The sequence below is a fragment of the Jatropha curcas genome, chromosome 7, assembly GCF_041381405.1.
Source record: "Jatropha curcas cultivar XTBG-Jc1 chromosome 7, XTBG_Jcur_1.0, whole genome shotgun sequence".
In the NCBI taxonomy this organism is placed as follows: domain Eukaryota; kingdom Viridiplantae; phylum Streptophyta; class Magnoliopsida; order Malpighiales; family Euphorbiaceae; genus Jatropha; species Jatropha curcas.
This window is the reverse complement of record NC_143157.1, coordinates 506,093-528,031: the sequence shown is the minus strand read 5'-3', so window position 1 is coordinate 528,031 and position 21,939 is coordinate 506,093. Positions and strand designations below refer to the sequence as shown.

The 21,939-nt window shown below is 26.9% G+C and overlaps 2 pseudogenes; both read left to right on the top strand.

Moving 5' to 3' along the window:
- Positions 1 to 14,227: 14,227 nt before the first annotated feature.
- LOC149494507 (dirigent protein 4 pseudogene) lies at positions 14,228 to 15,065 on the top strand (annotated as a pseudogene).
- A 4,681-nt stretch (positions 15,066 to 19,746) lies between these two features.
- On the top strand, positions 19,747 to 20,494 carry LOC149494506 (dirigent protein 4 pseudogene; annotated as a pseudogene).
- The last annotated feature ends 1,445 nt before the right edge of the window (positions 20,495 to 21,939 follow it).

The following is a 21,939-nucleotide window of genomic DNA, read 5'->3' as shown; positions in this document are numbered from 1 at the left end:
TAGATCTTTTCCCTTTCATATTATTGATAAGTTGTTCAAGTCAATTATTATGGACAGCTCCAACTCATCGGTCCAAAAATAATTATTTTATATTTAAATTATATATAGTGTTCTTAATTTGGTCTCAAGTTTAAACAACTATAACTTCAAATTTTATATTTCTTTTATTATTTTTTTATGCTTGGCTTATTATAATTGAAGAAGAAAAAAATGTTTGCTTATATATTTTTGCATTTGAACTCAAGCAAATATTAAAATTAAAAATATGGATCCCCTAAAATATTAAAAATTTTCAATTTTATTTATAAAATAATGAACTTTTCAATTTTTGCTCCCTTAAATTTTGAAATTTAGATTTATTAAAATGATTTTTCTATAATGAGTTTAATTCTATGGCTACAAGTGAATATTTCAATATCTTTTTTTGTCATTTGAAATTTAATTGTCAATTAATAATTATTGTTAGCTAACATATTGGCTTTCAACCACTACTTAAACAGCGAACAGTTAATATCTAACAATCAACGGCTAGTATTGTCAAACAAACCTTTAGTTGGTAAGGCTCAATAAGCCTACACTACTAATTAATAATGAGTTTTTCTTAGTTAAACATACAACCTTTCTAGCTAGAGTTGTTAATGACACTACAGTACTAATTAATTTATAGTTTTTTACTTTTCTTTTCCTGTTATTTATTTTTTCCCTTTCTATAAATAAAACTAAAGTAAAAATGCATATGATATATGTGTCTCAGTAATGGAGTATATAATAAAACCATCAATTCATTGAGTATACATGGATTTAAGGATGCATTGATTATTTCAAAATATGAAACAATATTGATTTGATGATAATTAATATAGTTTTTAAAACGATAATTTTTATATTTTTTAACAATCTAATAGGTTTTTGATTGATCTAATTGTACAAGTTAAAGTGTTTAATAAATTAATTTGCAAGTTGAAGTGCTTAATTAGATATAATTCTATAAATTTAGTATTTAATTGGTATAATTTTATAAATTGAAATATTTAATGGGTCAAAATAACAATTAAGGATACCACAAGATAAAATAATAAAATTCAGAATTGAATTTATGTATTCAAGCTACTAATTATATATTTAAGTTGAATTGTTACTGAGATACTCAACTACCCTCTTCTCTTCTATAGTTGGTGGGTTTCTTATACTTTTAGATCATATGAGTAATGATTGCGTATCCAACCGCACAGAGATGAGATGCTCCGCTCGACTAGAAACCCATGCCATTGGGTTTGGCTGTGTTTACTATACTTTACTGCTATTTTAGTGCTAGTTTGTTTTAAGTGGATTTAGTTAAGATATAACTACAGTTCGATTTAAATCGGAATCGAATCGAAATCGAACCAGTCAAAACCGACAATAACCCATAGTTTTTATTTTATTATAGTTTTGTTTAAACTTCTAAGAATTTTTATTAAATTGGTTTAGTTTTTTAATAGTAATATTTATTCATTATTATTATTATTATTATTATTATTATTATTATTCAAGCTACAAAATTTTTAAAGAATATTTTTAAAAGTTTAAAAATATATTATTTAATTTTAGTTCAAAATTGAAATAAAACCAAAACCGAGACTATTAAAATGGTTTTGTTCCAATTTCACCTTTTTATAATCGAAATGGGAGATTTTGAAACTAAAATCAGTGATTTTGGAACCGTGGTGATGCCTAATATAATTCTTTCCATTGAGCTTCTATGGTCTTGTACGGTGAATCTTTTCTTACCTCAATAACCCTTCTCACCTTTTGCGATTTTATCTATGTTTTTTAGTACTGTGTTTCTAAGATTGGGCATTAATGTGGTTATTTTGTATATTGCTTTTAATTAATTTTGACGTTTTGACCAAATTTTTTTTACTTAATATATCTAGGATAGGTTTGAGTGTATGGCCTATTCACCTAAATTTAATCTCTTTATATATTAAACTTTTCTGGATTGAATTAATGAAATAAATATTCTTATCGTTGATTATTTATATGAATAAGTATTTGAGAGTTTCATAATTCAATTAGGGATTATAAAGATGTACATAATTTATAGGATAAAAGTCACTTTGATCCCTGAATTTGTATAGCAGGATAAAAAACGTCAGATTTGACCTTTAGAAAAATTTAGCACTTGAACTTATATAAAATGACCAAAAAGATCCGATTTCACTTTTTAGGTCAATTTAACCCTTGAAATTGTTTTGATTTTTATAAATTAATGATTGATTTAATGTCATATGATTGACTTTTTATCTCATTTTGTCTTACACTAAGAACATTTAGATCAAACTTTTTCAACACTTTTAAATATAACTTTAAAATCCATACAAAAATCATTTCTTGTAATATAATAAATTTAAAAACATGCATTATAACTTTAATTTATTCAATATGAAAAATGCATTGATTTCATAAGCGATAACCTAGTAATAGAGGTTAATTTTCAAAACCATCAATCAAGGTAAAGAGATATAATATACTTCATATATCATTTTTATATATTTTATAATTAATTAATTTTTTAATAAATTAGTTAGCTCGATCCCAATTACAGTTTTAATAAATGTCTATATAATGCTTTTTACATTGTAAGTACAATAAAGAATTAGATATTAAATTAACTCAAAATGTTAAATATGATTTTTTTTTAATCATATTGATTTTCACATTATAAGTTCAATAAAAAATTGGAGGTTAAATTGACTCAAAATGTCAAATATGACTTTTTTTTAATCATTTTAAATAAAATCATGAGTTAAATTGGCCTAAAAAGTGAAATCAGATTTTTTTTAATCATTTTATATAAGTTCAAGGACTAAATTGACCCAAAAGGTCAAATCTAGCCTTTTTTATGTTGCTAAATAAGTTTAAGGACCAAATTGGCCTTTATTCCTAATTTATAACCATATTTGATTTTTGAATTTGAGTTGTTAAGAGGTTAGATGAGTCATGAACTAAACATTATATGAATTGACTCTCTATTGAAGGAATATTCAAAGTTTTCATTTATGATTTATCAATTCATTTTTTATAAAAAAAATGAATTTTTTCGAATAATTTGTTGAGATGATTATTAGTTTCCACTCTCCACGAATGAAACAAATAGTACTTCTTCTGTTATATTTTAATAGCAACAAGAATTTAAAAAAATGATTAGAACATATCGATTTTCTAAAAATATATAGAATGTCTAAATTATTTTTTTTAAGTTAAAAACTCTCCATTTAATTTAGATACAAGACCAATGCTAATTTTAACTCATATTAAAGTAACTATCAGATTAGTATTTCCTTTTCATTTTCTCATGCCTTAATATAATGAAAAACTTTTAATTATGTGTATAGTCAAACTTTTAATACAAATAATATGATTGAAGTAATGACAAAAAGTGAAAATAAATGTCAAATAATAATAACATACATCTCCAAATATGGATAAATTGAAAAAGAATTTATTAATATACTCTCAAAATCGTAAATAACTGCTGAAAAAGAAATAAAGTAAAATGTCTTTTTGTTACTATTAAAATGAAACCGAAAAAGTAGTAAATGGTAATGCCTTTCTCTTAGTAACACATCCAACCTCTCAAGCTAAACTTGTTAATCACATGTAGTTTTTATACTTTTGTTTTCTTGTTATTTATTTGTTTTCCCTTTTTTTTTTCCAAATAAAATTAAAGTCAAAATGCATATGATATTTGTGTCTCAATTTCTTTCTTCTTTCGATGACAATTTTTAAATCACAAATTTAATATTCAACTTATCTTTATTACTATTTTTTCAAAAAATTATTTTTTATATTTAAAAAATACAATTTTTTCCTGATTAACAAGTCTCCACAAGCGACCATACTTAACCTATTATGGTAGTTTCCTTTATAAATTAACATGTTGAATTGAAATACTTTTAAATTTGAACAACTTGTGATTGCAAATCATTCTCACCTAATAATTTCCCTATTTGCAATCTTAATCAAAAAAAAAAAAAAAAAAAAAGAATCTTATGCTTGTGATATCGTAGAAACTTTATTAGAAAAGTCTCATTTCCTCTCCTCAATTTGCTTAAAACAATTTACCCAAAAAAGAAAAAGTCGGGTTTTTAGTCAAATTAGTCCAAAACTTGGCTAAACATAGAGAATTCACCATTCTTTGGACTGAAATTAGTAATGTGTGGTTATGACGCGGTCAACAATATTTAAAAGAATTGAGAATTATTTATCATGCGTTCAGTATATCTCGTTTGGTTTAAAATGGCTTGTCACTTCGCAGAAAGTATGTGGGTCCCGTATATGTATGGCACAATCCAAAAGGGGGTGAATTGGGTCTTCTAAAAATAACAATTTGACTTTTAAAACAAAACTTAGAATTCTATCTGCAGCGGAAAAGTAATAAACTTGTGATAATAAGTTATTGATTAGAACTACCTCACAATGTTCTATTCAGAGAAAATAGAAAGACGTTTGCAAAAGTGTAGCAATCAAATAGAACTGCTTCACAATGTCTTATTTTAATATTGAAACTGCTTTATGACGGAAAGCAATTGTGATTAGAACTTTCTTATAAAATTTAGAAAATCATAAAGATCGTGTGAGAGACAGTTATCGAAATCTGAACTGCTTCACAAAGTTTTGATCAAGTTTAGAAAATTGATTAGAAACTCAAATAGTGAAATATACTGAATTCTAATGTTCAGAAAATATAAAGCTTATCTCAGTTTTATAACATTAAATTATTAACAACTTTAGCATTTCTAAAGTATAAACAGAAGTGTGAGTAAAATATTATCAAGCATAACTTCAGAAATAAAAAGATCAACACAGTGATTTATAGTGGTTCGGCACTGACTCGCCTACATCCACTCCCCAAGACTCATCTTGAAATCCTCAACTATGTTATTTTCTTTTCGAGGGTAAGAGACAAACCAACAGTACAAGGCATAGATCAACTCCCAGATCTACCCTTTGTCCCACTAGATTTTCCAAAGGTTCTAGTTAACCTCAACCCTTTCTGTTTTTGGCAGAGTACAGAAACTCAGTTCAAGACATTAGAATCTCTCTCACGGATAAGGCCGCTTGATAACCTATTTCACAATAGCTTCTCACCTAAGCTATTACACAAAAATTATCAAATAAAACCTGTCTACTGAAGATTACAAAATCTAATAGACAGAGAGAAATGCAAATATAGGCACAGGAAAAACAGTTTTTAAGATTAGAAAATCGTTTTAGAAATCAGAACTGTTTTTCAAAAGAAGTTGTTATAAAAATCTTTTCTCTTTTAAAGATAAAACGTAAAGTATTAAGATGAAAAGAAATAAGGGGGTAGAGAGTAAGTTTTGAGAGATAAAAGATATGATCAATGGATAAATACTCTTAAACGAAAACTCTTTTCTCCATCTCTTTCAAAACGAAAAGCTTTTTTATAGAGGGGGCTGTGACTCTCAATTTTAGAAAGTGAATATCTCTTTTCAAATCAGAATATTGACTTTCTTTATTAGAAGATATGGAAGTCGTTGTTAGCAAAAACTTTTTGAGTCAACATTCTGTCTTTGTGGTACGCAAATGAGAGACAATCTTTCTTTCCTTTAAAACAAAGATTTTCGAAAGTAATATTTTGAAAAATCTTTTTCGAAAGATTTATTTACGGAAAACGCATTACAATAAAATCTTCCTTCGTTTAGGTAAGAAAATAAATCAAGATTTTTGGATCTTCAAGAAGGTTTTGTTTCCGAAAATGAAGTACTAAGATCTTATTTGATTTATTCTTATTACCAAAATTGCTAGAGACAAAGTCTTTTTAATTGAGGTAATTTGAATATTTCGAACCTTAAGAAAATTCGAAAAATTAAAGTAACTTTCCGATTTTATGAAACAAGAAACACAAGAAAAAGTTTTTGATTTAAAGAGATAGTTTCTAAAAACTTTTTGATAATGTGGAAGTAAATTGATTTTTGTGCTTATAATTGGATGTTCTTTCTATCCTACAATGAATCCTAAAAATCTAACCACTAGGGTCTTCAAATGCCTTCACAATCCTTGAATTTGTAGGACTTGCCTTGTTCATTTATTACTTTCCATATGTAATCTGCAATCAATATTATTAGCACAAATAATATAATTTAAATTTATTTGTTTTGTTTTAATTATCAAAATCTTGAGATTAATATTTGACCATTGAGCCAACAAAGTATACCTCCAAGAAAATTATTTTTCAGAAATTATAATTTGAATATGTTTGGTATGCAAATTAACTTCTGCGAAAGTAAACTGCACTCAAACAACAAATCACAATAAAATCTATAACCTCTTAGTTCCACATGCAACCTCTCAAACTAGAGTTGTTAATCACATGTGGTTTTTATACTTTTTGTTTCTTTTTATTTATTTGTTTTCCCTTTTTTTTCCCAAATAAAATTAAAGTAAAAATTCATATGATATTTGTGTCTCAATTTCTTTCTTCTTTCGATGACTATTTTTAAATCACAAACTAATATTCAACTTATCTTTATTACTATTTTTTCAAAAAAAAATTATTTTGTATATTTAAAAAAAACAATTTTTCCTGATTAGCAAGTCTCCACAAGCGACCATACTTAACCTATTATGGTAGTTTCCTTTATAAATTAACATGTTGACTTGAAATACTTTTAAATTTGAACAAATTGTGATTGCAAATCATTCTCACCTACTAGTTTCCCTATTTGCAATCTTAATCAAAAAAAAAAAAAAAAAAAATCTTATGCTTGTGATATCATAGAAACTTTATTAGAAAAAGTCTCATTTCGTCTCCTCAATTGGTTCAAATAAACAATTTACCCAAGAAAAAAGTCGGATTTTTAGTCAAATTAGTCCAAAACTTGTCTAAATATAGAGAATTCACCATTTTTTGGACTGAAATTAGTAATGTGTGGTTATGACGCGGTCAACAATATTTAAAAGAATTAAGAAATATTTATCATTCGTTTAGTATATCTCGTTTGATTTAAAATGGCCTGTCACTTCGCAAAAAGTATATCTCCAAGAAAATTATTTTTCAGAAATAATAATTTGAATGTGTTTAGTATGCAAATCAACTTCTTGGGAAGTAAATTGCTCTCAAACAAAAATTACGATAATATCTATAATCTCTTAGTTACACATGCAACCTCTCTAGCTAGAGTTGTTAATCACATGTGGTTTTTATACTTTGTTTTCTTGTTATTTATTTGTTTTCCCTTTTTTTTCTCCAAATTAAATTAAAGTAAAACGCATATGATACTTGTGTCTCAATTCCTTCTTCTTTCGATAACTATTTTTAAATCACAAACTTAATATAAACTTATCTTTATTACTATTTTTTTTAAAAAAAAATTATTTTTTATATTTAAAAAATACAATTTTTCCTGATTAACAAGTCTCCACAAGCGACCATACTTAACATATTATGGGAGTTTCCTTATAAATTAACATGTTGAATTGAATACTTTTAAATTTGAACAACTTGTGATTGCAAATCATTCTCACCTAATAATTTCCCTATTTGCAATCTTAATCAAAAAAAAAAAAAAAAAAAAAAAGAATCTTATGCTTGTGATATCGTAGAAAACTTTATTAGATAAGTCTCATTTCCTCTCCTCAATTGGTTCAAATAAACAATTTACCAAAAAAAAAAGTCTGGTTTTCAGTCAAATTAGTCCAAACTTGGCTAAACATAGAGAATTCACCATTCTTTGGACTGAAATTAGTAATGTGTGGTTATGACGCGGTCAACAATATTTAAAAGAATTGAGAATTATTTATCATGCGTTCAGTATATCTCGTTTGGTTTAAAATGGACTGTCACTTCGCAGAAAGTATGTGGGTCCCGTATATGTATGGCACAACCCAAGAGAGGGGTGAATTGGGTTTTCTAAAAATAACAATTTGACTTTTAAAACAAAACTCAGAATTCTATCTGCAGCCGGAAAAGTAATAAACTTGTAATAATAAGTTATTGATTAGAACTACCTCACAATATTCTATTCAGAGAAAATAGAAAGACTTTGCAAAGTGGAGCTATCAATTAGAACTGCTTCACAATGTCTTATTTTAATATTGAAACTGCTTTATGATGGAAAGCAATTGTGATTAGAACTTCCCTATAAAGTTTATAAAATCATAAAAGACCGTGTGAGAGACAGTTATTGAAATCTGAACTGCTTCACAAAGTTTTGATCAAGTTTAGAAAATTGATTAGAAACTCAAACAGTGAAATATACTGAAAATAGAAGAATAGTTTAAAACTTGGTATATTCACTGAGCAGAAGTTCAGAGTTCTAATGTTCAGAAAATATAAAGCTTATCTCAGTTTTAGAACATCAAAATTATTAACAACTTTAGCATTTCTAAAGTATAAACAGAAGTATGAGTAAAATATTATCAAGCATAACTTCAGAAAATAAAAAGATCAACACAGTGATTTATAGTGGTTCGGCACTGACTCGCCTACATCCACTCCCTAAGACTCATCTTGAGATCCTCAACTATGTTATCTCTTTTTAAGGGTAAGAGACAAACTAATAGTACAAGGCAATAGATCAACTCCTAGATCTACCCTTTGTCCCACTAAATTTTCCAAAGGTTCTAGTTAATCTCAACCCTTTCTGTTTTGGCAGAGTACAGAAACTCAGTTCAAGACATTAGAATCTCTCTCACGGAGAAGTCACTTGAGAACCTATTTCACAATAGCTTCTCACCTAAGCTATTACACAAAAATTTATCAAATAAAACATGTCTACTGAAGATTACAAAATCTAAATAGACAGACAGAAATCCAAATATAAGTACAGGAAAAACAATTTTTAAGATTAGAAAATCGTTTTAGAAACCATTAACTGTTTTTTCAAAAGAAGTTGTTATAAAATTCTTTTCTCTTTTAAAGATAAAACGTAAAGTATTAAGATGAAAAGAAATAAGAGGGTAGAGAGTAAGTTTTGAGAGATAAAAGATATGATCAATGATGAATACTCTTAAAACGAAAACTATTTTCTCCATCTCTTTCAAAAACGAAAAAGCCTTTTTATAGAGAGGGCTGTGACTCTCATTTTTAGAAAGTGAATATCTATTTTTCAAATCAGAATATTGACTTTCTTTATTTAAAAGATATGGAAGTCGTTGTTAGCAAAAACTTCTGAGTCAACATTCTATCTTTTTGGTACGCAAATGAGAGACAATCTTTCTTTCCTTTAAAAACAAAGATTTTCGAAAGTAAATATTTGAAAAATCTTTTTCGAAAGATTTATTTACCAAAACGAATTAAAATACAATCTTCCTTCGTTTAGGTAAGAAAATAAATCAAGATTTTTGGATCTTCAAGAAGGTTTTGTTTCCGAAAATGAAGTACATAAGATCTTTATTTGATTTATTCTTATTACCAAAATTGCTAGAGACAAAGTCTTTTTAATTTAGGTATTTGAATATTTCGAACTTTAAGAAAATTCGAAAAATTAAAGTAAACCTTTCCAATTTTTATGAAAAAAGAAACGCAAGAAAAAGTTTTTAATTTAAAGAGATAGTTTCGAAAACCTTTTTTGATAATTTGGAAGTAAATTGATTTTTGTACTTATAATTGGATATTTTTTCTATCCTACAATGAATCCTAAAAATCTAACCACTAGGGTCTTCAAATGCCTTGACAATCCTTGAATTTGTAGGACTTGCCTTGTTCATTTATTACTTTCCATATGTAATCTGCATCAATATTATTAGCACAAATAATATAATTTAAATTTATTTGTTTGTTTTAATCATCAAAATCTCGAGATTAATATTTGACCCTTGAGCCAACAAGTATACCTCCAAGAAAATTATTTTTCAGAAATTATAATTTGAATATGTTTGTTATGCAAATCAACTTCTTCGAAAGTAAACTGCACTCAAACAACAAATTACAATAAAATCTATAATCTCTTAGTTACACATGCAACGTCTCAAACTAGAGTTGTTCATCACATGTGGTTTTATACTTTTGTTTTCTTGTTATTTATTTGTTTTCCCTTTTTTTCTCCAAATAAAATTAAAGTAAAATGCATATGATATTTGTGTCTCAATTTCTTTCTTCTTTCGATAACTATTTTTAAATCACAAACTTAATATTCAACTATCTTTATTACTATTTTTTCAAAAAAAAAATTATTTTTTATATTAAAAAGTACAATTTTTTCCTTATTAACAAGTCTCCACAAGCCACCATACTTAACCTATTATGGCAATTTCCTTTATAAATTAACATGTTGAATTGAAATACTTTTAAATTTGAATAACTTGTGATTGCAAATCATTCCCACCTACTAATTTCCCTATTTGCAATCTTAATCAAAAAAAAGAATCTTATGCTTGTGATATCATAGAAACTTTATTAGAAAAAGTCTCATTTCGTCTTCTCAATTTGGTTCAAATAAACAAGTTACCCAAAAAAAGTCAGTTTTTTAGTCAAATTAGTCCAAAACTTGTCTAAATATAGAGAATTCACCATTTTTTGGACTAAAATTAGTAATGTGTGGTTATGAAACAATATTTAAAAGAATTAAGAAATATTTATCATGCGTTTAGTATTATCTCGTTTGGTTTAAAATGGCATGTCACTTCACAGAAAGTATACCTCCAAGAAAATTATTTTTCAGAAATTATAATTTGAACATGTTTGGTATGCAAATCAACTTTTTGAAAATAAATTGCTCTCAAACAATAAATTACAATAATATCTATAATATAAATTTGAGTATATTTAAATAATATAATAAAATAGTAAATTCATTGCACTTAACCGGAGAAGTGCAATTTCCCTAGTCATTCTGAGGAACTTACTTCTCTTATGTGAGAGAAGTTAGATGATCTAATTTCTGGAAAGTAAAATTGATAATGCAAACCAAATACAAGTACTTCATGAATAAGATTTTTTTTTTGGTCTTTGCCTCCAAATTTCAATTGCTCACTTCACCAATTATCTTATGCGCTTTTGATTTTTTTATTTTTCATTATGCACGCACCCTTACAAATCCAAAGAATTGGTAAATTGTAGTGACAGAGCCAAGAATTTTTCATAGGGAACAAAAATATACATGTTATTTCATAATATGGTTGAATAATTGGAATATACAAAATATGTTGAAAATATACAAAAATATATTAAAATAATAACTAAGAATTAATGATGGTTATTGAAAATAAGATAAATTTAATAAGGGTATAGTAGACAATTTAAATATTAACTATAATGCAAAAAAAAAAAAAAAAAAAAGTGAACTATATTTTGAGACAAACAAAAAAGAAAAAATGAACTATCTTTTCGGGATAGAGGAAGTAATATTTAAACACTATATAGCTGACAGATGTTTCTTTAGTGCTGCCACGTAAGATTCAAAGAAATAACATATACTCCTTCCGTTCCATTTTGTTTGTATGATTTGACAAAATATGCATATTATGAATTTAGTCAACCAAAATATTTTATCATTTTTAGCCTTAAATATTAATAAAAGTCTTTCATTTAATGAATAACCATAAATATTATTTGGGAAAAAATAATTGTCTAAATGTATAAATTTAGAAACCTTACAAAAATTTTGGGATATGTCAAAAAGGAATAACAAGCAAATAAAATGAGACGGAGAGAGTATATATTTAACTTCATGGTGCCTTAATTGTTTGCCTTTATATTTATTTGAAGTAAATTGAATTTACAATTGTCTAAACTTGAATTAAATTGTGATAAATATACAATTGGTTAATACAAGGACTCAGAATTAATAATATTAATTAATAATTTATATAGCTTTTAATGATAATTTATATTTTAAAAGTACGAAAAATTATTGTTTTATATTAATTTTAAAATAAATTGAATAATTATTTATTTATTGAATTAAATTATGTTAAATATAATTAATTAATTATAACTTTTTTTAGAATTATTAATTAATTATAACTTTAGATTATTAATAACATAATAAGGTGAGGATTTATATAGCTTTAAATTATTTAAAATAGATTACTTATTTTATGAGGAGTCATTTTTTATATTAATTCTAAAATAAATCAAATTTTAATGAATTCTACTATTTTTTTTATTTCACTTTCTTTTTCTTTATTTATCTTTATAAATTTCACCATCTTTAATCCATACTCTTCAACACCTATCTATCTATTAATTTTCTTACAACAAAAAAATCAAGATCATAATTTTTTTCTATTTACTTATCTATGCTTTTAATAGCATTAATATAAAAACTTTCACTCAATAGTTTACATATGTATATATATATATATATATATATATATAGATTGTCTAATATCAGTCTGGAAAATGCACACTCATCTTCTATGACCCATGTTGGATGGTAAACAGATTTCTATCCTTCCAGTGTTGTCATGCCCGACGGATGGTGGCTCAGAAACTAGATAAAGCTTTCTATTTGTAGTATTGTAGATGAAGCTATTTGGTTAGAGGAAGTTCCTTAATGTGTTTTTCCTTTTACATAGACACCCCCCACCCCCCCCCGGTTTAAACTAAAAAATTATTTTTAATTGGTTTGACCTATGAGAAAATTTACACTATAAATTCATATACTCTCGTTTAAACTAAAAATTATTTTCCTTTTACAGAGTATTATAAACTATACTCTAAAACAATGATTAATATATTAATTAAAATAGCTATCTTTCTATAATATATAATATTTATACCATAAGTGAAAATACTCAAAGGAAATAATTAAATTTCAAAAGTTTAAAATGTTAACTTATACATGGATTTAAAAAATTGAATGGAAAGACCCATTTATTTGACAATAATTTAGGGATATCCAAAATTATTTGTTCCTTGTAGAAGACGAAAGTGTTAATATGATTATAATTAGGGGCTCGAAAGTATTTTACTCTTTGAATTTATCAACTTGTGATCGGAAATCATTCCCACCTAACAATTCCACTATTTGCAATACTAAAAAAAAAAAAAAAAAAAAAAGAATCTTATGGTTGTCATATCATAGAAAATTTATCAGAAAAAGCCCCATTTTGCTTATTGAATTTGTTTCAAATAATTAATTTACCCAAAAAAAATCAGCTTTTTAGTAAAAAATCACTCCAAAACTTGTTCAATTATAGCCAATTCACCCCTTATTTGGACTGAAAGCAATGCGTGATTATGAAGCGGTCAACATAAGTTAAAAGAATTAATATGGAAAAGCCTTTGAAACCTGATAAAGTTGTCATTGTCCTCCGTTGCTGCGTCGCGCATGCACGGCGATGATCGTCCGATCTTTCAAAGAGGACACTCGTGATCATCCTTATACATAGCCACTACTTTGTCTGTTGATCGAATTAAATTGTGTTTAAATATCTAATTGGTTAATACAAGGTCAAAGAATTAATAATTTATATAGCTTTTAATGATATGAATAAATTATAATTTATATACATATTTTAATGGTATGAACAGTTATTGTTGTATATTAATTTCAGAATATATTATTTGAAAATAAATTGAATAATTATTTATTTATTCAATTACATTGTGATAAATATAATTAATTAATTATAACTTTAGACAATTAATAACATAATAAAATGATGATTTATATAAATTTAAATTATTTAAAATAGATTACTTCCTTCTTGTACTTTCATAGTATGAGGAGGCATTTTTTATATTAATTCTAAAATAAATCAAAAATTTTAATGAATGTAAATTCTACAATCTTTTATTTCATATTTTTTCTTTATTTATTTCTATAAATTTTACCATCTATTAACCTATAATAAATACCTGTCTATCTATTAATTTTCTTACAGCTAAACAATCACCGCTACATATTTTACTATTTATTTATCTACATTCATATATTTTAATAGCATAATATAAAAACTTTTACTCCACAGTCTATCAACAATTTATTTATATTCTTTTCTTTAATTTTTTTTTTTCTTAACCGTGCTATAGGGCTATTGCTAGTTATAAGATATGATTTGCCTATATCAATTTATGCACCACCTATATACCAAACCAATTATAAAATAATTTTTTAAAAAATTACTATATCCTTATTTAAACCAAAAAAATTATTTTTGATTGGTTTAATATATTGATGGGTTCATACATTGCGTATAGGTAAGTCAATCCGGTTGAAGTTTATATAAATATATAGACAGCAATTCATAACTTCATATGTATATTTACAAATAGGAAGAAGAAGAGAGAGATGGAAGGAAAGTTTTCCTTTGTGTGGGCTATGATCCTTTATGTTATTATGATAGCACATGCACAAGGAAACTACTACTCTGAAAGCATTCCTGCTGACTACAACCAACAGAAAATTACCAATCTCCATTTCTTTTTCCATGAAACAGTTAATGGAAAACACCCAAGTGCAGTACAAATAGCCCAAGCCAAAAATAGCAACTCATCTAACCCATTTGGGACACTTTTTGCCATTAATGATGCTTTGAGGGTAGGTTTTGAACGAACCTCACAAGTCATTGGGAGAGCTAAAGGGCTATATGTGATAGCTGGCCAAGGAGATGACTTTATTTTGGTTATGTATGTGGATTTTGGTTTCACAACAGGTAAGTTTAATGGAAGTTCTTTTATTTTGTGTTCACAAAATCCTGTAACAGAGACAAAACGTGAGCTTGCTGTGGTTGGTGGGCGAGGGCAATTTAAGATGGCTAGAGGATTTGCAGAACTCTACTCACGTTACTTTAATGTCACTGCTGGTGATGCCATTGTTGAGTATACTGTGACCTTGTTTCATCATTAGTAGTTAACAACCTTCGAGGAAGACCCTTTAGGCATTAGCTATTTGCTTCTTCATGACATTTGTGAGATCCCCTAGCCTAAATTGTGCTCGAAATAATTTCAGCTCCTTCTTCTTATCTTTTAAAATAATAAATTATCCTTTGGGTTTTCTGTAATGAGCCACATGAAGTATGAAACTTTCATGTGCAGACAAATTTAATATATTAATGTCTTATCTCTTCTGCCTACTATGAATAGAATAATTTTTTTTTTGTTTCTTTTACTTTTATTTTTGTGTTTTTTAGATATGTTCTACTCTATTTTAGATATGTTTTTTTTAGCACATGCACAAGAAAGGATTGTATGCTTAGTTTACTTGAGAAGAAACAATAAGCTTGGTAAGATTATAGATATAGTTTAATTTGCCAATATGTTCAATGGTTTAATTTTGTAAAATGCATTTTGAAATTACACCAAATTTGAGCTAGGTATTCCTAATTTTATATAGAATTTAATTCAAGAAATTTAAATTTGTATCTTATTTTATTCCAAACATAAAACTTTGGATTTCCCAAATGAATTGTACAAAATTTTATAGAATTCATTTGTTCCAAACAATAATTTAGTGCCATTAATGATGCTATGAGGATAGGTTTTTCACCAACCTAAAAATCATTCGGAAAGCTAGGGATGAGCAAATGGTCTGTTCAATTCAACATCAAAAATCATTGGGAGAGCTACAGCTGAGCAAATGCTTGGATTCGATTCAAACCATACCAAATCGAGGCTACAAAATGCAAATCGAACTTTTTTACAACAGATGGAACCAAACTGAAATTAACATTTAAACTGAACTACTCAAACTGAACCAATCTGTTCGGTCTATTTTGATTATTTTTACCATTTCGGTTTAGTTTTAAGCCCAGCTAATGAATTTCATTGCAACGGACTCGAACTAAATAACAAATTTGGTTCAAACCGAATAAACAGAGTAACCAAACTTCTCTTGAACACCTAACTAAATCAAATCGAAATAGGTTGGTTTGGTTCGGTAAGTAGTTTTATACATCTTGTGGAGAGCTTATGGCTATATCTAGTAGGTTTTTTATCAAGAAAATGAATTTGCTTTAGTCATATATTAGGCAGTTTTCCGCGTTTTGCGCAGTTATGTAATAAATTTATTTTTGAGATGTAAAATATGTGTATTGAATAAATTGCTAAAAAATTAGAGTGTAACAATGTATAGACATTAAGATTTAAATGTATCTTGTGAAATTGAAATTTTTTATTTTAACCTATGAGTGAGTTATCCATTTAATAAACTTGAAAGAAAAAAGAATGCCAATATAGTATTTATATGTAGTCAATTGAAATAGGAGAAATATATTATTCTATAAACACAAAATACTGATGGAAAACTTAATGAGAACTTCTATTCCCTAAAGGTCATAACTTGAAGCATAGAAATGCATCTATAACAAAATTTTTAAATATTAATGAAAAAATTAGTGAGAACTTATATTCCCTTAGGGTAACAATTTGAAACATAAAAATGCATACATAAAAAAAAAATGTTGAAAAAATTATGAATGATAAGTAAGAAATATAAGTAAATCCAAAAGTCATTGTATTTAAAACTCTCTATGCAAATTATTAAATAGAGAGACTTTTAATGGGAAACATATTTTTTCTTTAAAAACCTACAATTTTTTCCTCAAATTAATTAAATACAAATACTCAAATCTCTCTTTAAAAGAACTGTCATGTCAACACCCAACAAAAATCAATAGTTCTTCTTTATATATATATATATATATATATATATAATGATTTGATTTCGGATTCACAATAAGCAAGTTCAGGGGAAATTCATTAATGTATATATGTTCAAAAAGTACTGTAACGAGCTTGTTGTGGGTGGTGGGTGAGGACAATTTAGGATAGCTAAACGGTTTGCTAAATTCTATATGCGTTACTTGAATGACATTAATGGTGACGCCATGTCACCTTATTACTAATTAATCACTTTTTTTTATCCAAAATATAAGTCGTTTATAAATTGATTATTTTATCTTAAAATATAAGTCATTTTTTAAATATTTTAAGGTGTAATAAATTATATTTTTTCAATATTATCCTTATTTATATTGGATAAAACCTTTGGGTTTGACATCAAATTACTCTTCGTTTTGCTATAACTAGTCTTTTCATGATATGCGTTGCATGTTGACTATGGGCGGTGGAGACAGTTTTCCAAATGCAACTTGTGCAAGTGGTGTGTGTGATGTGGACCAAAGGGAGCTAAGCAAAGAACCTATATAAGGAGCAAAGAAAGGAGTTGTAGAGGTTACTCTCCTTGGGCAGTTACTGCCGTGTATGAGAAGAAGGAGTAGCCAATCAAAAGAATTCCAAAAAAAAAAAAAAAAAAAGGAGAGAGAGTCAGTAGCTGTTAGCACTAGTGTTACTACAACACAAAGGGAGAGGAGGATTTTTGCAAACTTGGACGTGGACAACAAGGCCAACCAATCAATAAATTTCAAAGTTTGTTAATTAAGTTTTTTATTCCTTTTGTGTATTTTATTTGTGTTGATATATTTGTAATAATGCTAAGCTAAATATCCAGATCTAGTTATGAGATTTATCTATTAATTTAAAATGCAACTTTGAATAGTTTGATTTGTATTTAAATGCTAAAATTCTCGATTTAATATGTTTGTGCATATGTCGGTACCCATATTTGCATGATTTTAGAGCTGTTTGAATAGATCGAGAGATTGACAAATTAGATTGAATCCCACATATTAATGTAGAATTTTAGACCTAGAGATTGACTAAGTTCTCTGAGGGTAAAAAGAATTACCACCAGCTTAATGAGTTTTAATTATGTTAAGCTACGAGAGTAGATATCGCATGATTTTGACATTCCATTTAAACTCGAGAGAGCAATCCGGTTACCCTAGGTTACTTCTCCTTAAGGAATTGGCATAAAACGTTTTAACTGTGTTAAGCTACGAAAGTAGATGTCATGTGCTTTTAACGGTCCATTTAGATACGAGAGAGAAATTTGGACACCATAAATCAACTATTCATGATTTGCACTAAGAATAAATAGAGATCCCATAGCTAGATTATCTCTACAATTATTTACTTGAATTTACTTTTGATTATCTCCGCTTACTAATTTTAAAGGTTTGATTATCTCCACTTATTTGCTTGAATTTTATTAGGAAAATAATGAATTTAAAGAATTTTTTTTTAATAATTTGTTGAGGTGATTTATTAGTTTCCACTTCCCACAAATGAAATAATTAATAATGACTTTCTCTTAATTAGTTACATATACAACCTCTCTAGCTAGAGTTGTTAATCACATTAGTAATTAATTTATACTTCTCTTTTCTTGTTAATTATTCATTTATATTTTTTTAAACCTATCTATTATTGCTATGTATTTTTTAAAAAAATTACTTTTTTTTTATCACACCCTACTTTAATAATACAATATTTATCCTTATTAATAAGTCTCCATAAGAGACCATATGTAAACTGCTATGGTGGTTTCTTTTTTTGAGCATAACTGTTTTTATAATTTAACGTGTTACATTGAAATACTTTAGATTATTTGCTATTGAAGAGAACTTTTTAAAATTTGAACGTTATTTGAATTTATCGACTTGTGACTGAAAATCATTCTCACCTAATAATGCCCCTATTTGCAATTCTAGCATAACAAGGAATCTTATGATTGTGATATCATAGAAAATTTATTAGAAAAAGGCTTATCTTGCATTTTGAATTTAGTTTAAATAATTAATTTACCCAAAAAAAATCAATTTTTTAGTGAAATTACTCCAAAATATATCTACATATAGCCAATTCACCAATTTTTGGACAAAAAGCACTGCGTGGTTGTCACGCGGTCAACAAAATTTGAAAGAATTAAGAAATATTCATTAGAAAAATCTTTAAAACCTTATAAAGTTGTCATTGGTCCTCTATAAATAATTCTAAAATAAATAAAAAATTTTAATGAATTCTATTATTATCTTTTATTTTATATTCTTTTTCTCTGTTTATCTCTATGAATTTCCTCATCTTTAATCTATAAATACATGTCTATCTATTAATTTTAGAAAATTATAATATGATCCTTGTGGTTTGCGAAATATAATCAGTCTGCCTTGTCTTTTTTAAAATATACTAATTTGTTCTTAAATTTTATTTCTGTTACACTATTAGGTCATTATGTCCAATTTTGCATATTTTCTATTAAGTCAACAAGAAAACATAAAGATCAAAGCAGATGTACTATAATATTATACCAAAAAAATTACAGTGCAGTCTTTATAGTTTGAAAAATATAACTAGTTCATCCCTGTGTTTTTCAAAATAAAAGGGAATTTTCGTCATCTTATAAGATACTTAACAGATAATATGCAAAAGTTAAACAAAAGGATCTCATGGTCTGACGGAAATGAACTATAAGGACATTGTAGTCTATTTTTTAACAGAGACAGACTAGTTGTATTTTTCAAGTTATGTACTGTTGTTATTCCTTAATTCTATTGCAACCAAAAGATCATGACCATATTTTTTTGCTATTTATTTATCTATGTTCATATCTTTTAATAGCATAATATAAAAATTTATATATATTCTTTTCTTTAAGTTTTATTTATTTTTCTTAACCGTGCGTAAAAAGATATTGCTAGTATATGATATGACTTGCCTACACGAGTGTATGAGATCACTTATATATCAAATCAATTAAAAATATATATTTTTTTAAAAAATAGTTATCAGTTTATTTTTTCCTAATGAATTATCAGAAATACCCTCGTTAAATCAATAGTTTGGTATATGAGATGGATTCATGGACCCAGCGAAAGGTAAGTTCCCTAAAAGTATATATGTACCACAATTCATAACTTTATATGTACATTTACAAATAAGAGGAAGAAGAAGAGAAAGATAAAAGAAAGATGGAAGGAAAATTTTCCTTTATGTGGGCTCTGATCCTTTGTGTTATTATGATAGCAAATGCACAAGGAAACTACTACTCCAAAACCATTCCCGCTGACTACAACCAAGAGAAAATGACCAATCTCCATTTCTTTTCCCATCAAACAATTAATGCAAAAAACCCGAGTACAGTACTAGTAGCCCAAGCTAACAAGACCATCCCGTTTACATTTGGGTCACTTTATGCCTCTAATGATGCTTTGAGGGTAGGTGTGGAACCAAGTTCAGAAGTCATTGGGAGAGCTAAAGGGCTATTTGTGGTAACTGGCCAAGGAGCAGATTTCGTTTTGGTTTTCTATATGGATTTTGGTTTCACAACAGGTAAGTTTAATGGAAGTTCGTTTGTTTTGTGCTCAAGAGATCATGTGACAGAGACAAAACGCGAGCTTGCTGTTGTCGGTGGGCGAGGACACTTTAGGATGGCTAGAGGATTTGCAGAAGTCTATACACGTTACTTTAATGTCACTACTGTTGAGTCCATCACTGAGTATAACGTGACGTTGCTTCATTACTAGTTAACAACCTTCGAGGCAGCCCCTTTAGGGCATTAATTAGCTATTTGCTTCTTCATGAGATCCCCTGGCCCAGATTGTGGTTCCTTCTTCTTATCTTTTGGAAAATAATAATAATAATAATAATAAATTATCGTTTGGGTTATCTGTAATGAGCCACATGAAATTATGAGATGTTTATGTGCAGACAAATTTAATATATTAATGTCTTACTTCTTCTTCCTGTTATAAAATTTATTTACTTTTCTTTTTGTATTTTTTAGATATCTACTCTAATTTGTGCTTGAATTTATCTAAAGTTGTTGCAAGCTCATAATAGATGCATGAAATGAAATTCTTCAAACATATTTCTAAACAACAAAGACAAGACACATATTGGTTTTCAATATTAATAATATGCTCCGGAATAAGATAATTATAATAAAGATAATTATTCCAACAGGAATCTGTTTAAACGATTAAAATAATAAAATTATTTAAGAGAATACTTTTTTTGCAGATTCTTCAAACTTAACCTACGCGGCTAGATTGTTGCAAACTATAAGTCGTCCAGTTGTCCGGCCTCTAGTAATATCCACACGAATGAACAATTGAAAAACTATAAGATTATTTTAGAGGGTTGAGAGATTAGAGTATATGATGGTGCTAGCTATCCTACGCTCTATGTTTAGTTTTGTACTTATGAACAACTACTGCAGTCTTTAGAGTGTCTCTTAAACCTTATATATGAAAACTCTATCTTATAAATAAAATTATAATTATTTATTTAAACCTTTTAAATAAATAAGTTATAACTAAAATATATAGGTGCCTATTTATTTATTTAAACAATTTAAATAAATAAATCATAATACATATGGTAATAGGATTTTCAATTTAATCAATTTAATTTATTTATTTAACTATTTAAATAAATAAATCATAATTAAAATATTAGGCTTATTTAATCTTGATCAATTTTAGACATAAATCAATTAAGTCAATACTTAATAATTTAGATAAAATTGTAATTAAATATAAATTACAATTTTGCCCTTAAGATCCCAAAGCTTATTTGTAATCAAGTAATACTTGATTCGATTTCTCGTTTTCACTTTTTCATATCCATTCTTATGTGTGTGACTTTCAACATTCCAAATATGTTGGCAACAAATATGAATTAAACCAATTAATTAATATTTGAAGGTAGTACATTGTCTAGCAACATGTCATAACTACCCAAACATTTGGAAAGTCAAAGTGGTTTGACTTAATCTTTTAGTGCATGATTTGTCAATATAATTAATATCATTCATTAATGTTTTGATTTAGTAATTAGACATGAAGTGTATCTGCTTTACTAAATCATGTTAGTTCTCTTGATCTTAGTCATTGATCATTTTAATGAAATTCTAAATCTAATTTGCTAATTTCATTCTACCTTATGCAAGGATTTCTTAATTAATAATAATAGAAAACAATTAGAACATTTTTCCTAATTTACATAAGGTGATCAATCATCTCTTAATTACACTAAGTACCTCCATACAGTTCATACTATGTCCAATAAATCATTACTTATTTTTCATGAATGAATTATGTGAACGAAGAATCAAAACATAGTCATCCCCAAACAAGATAGCC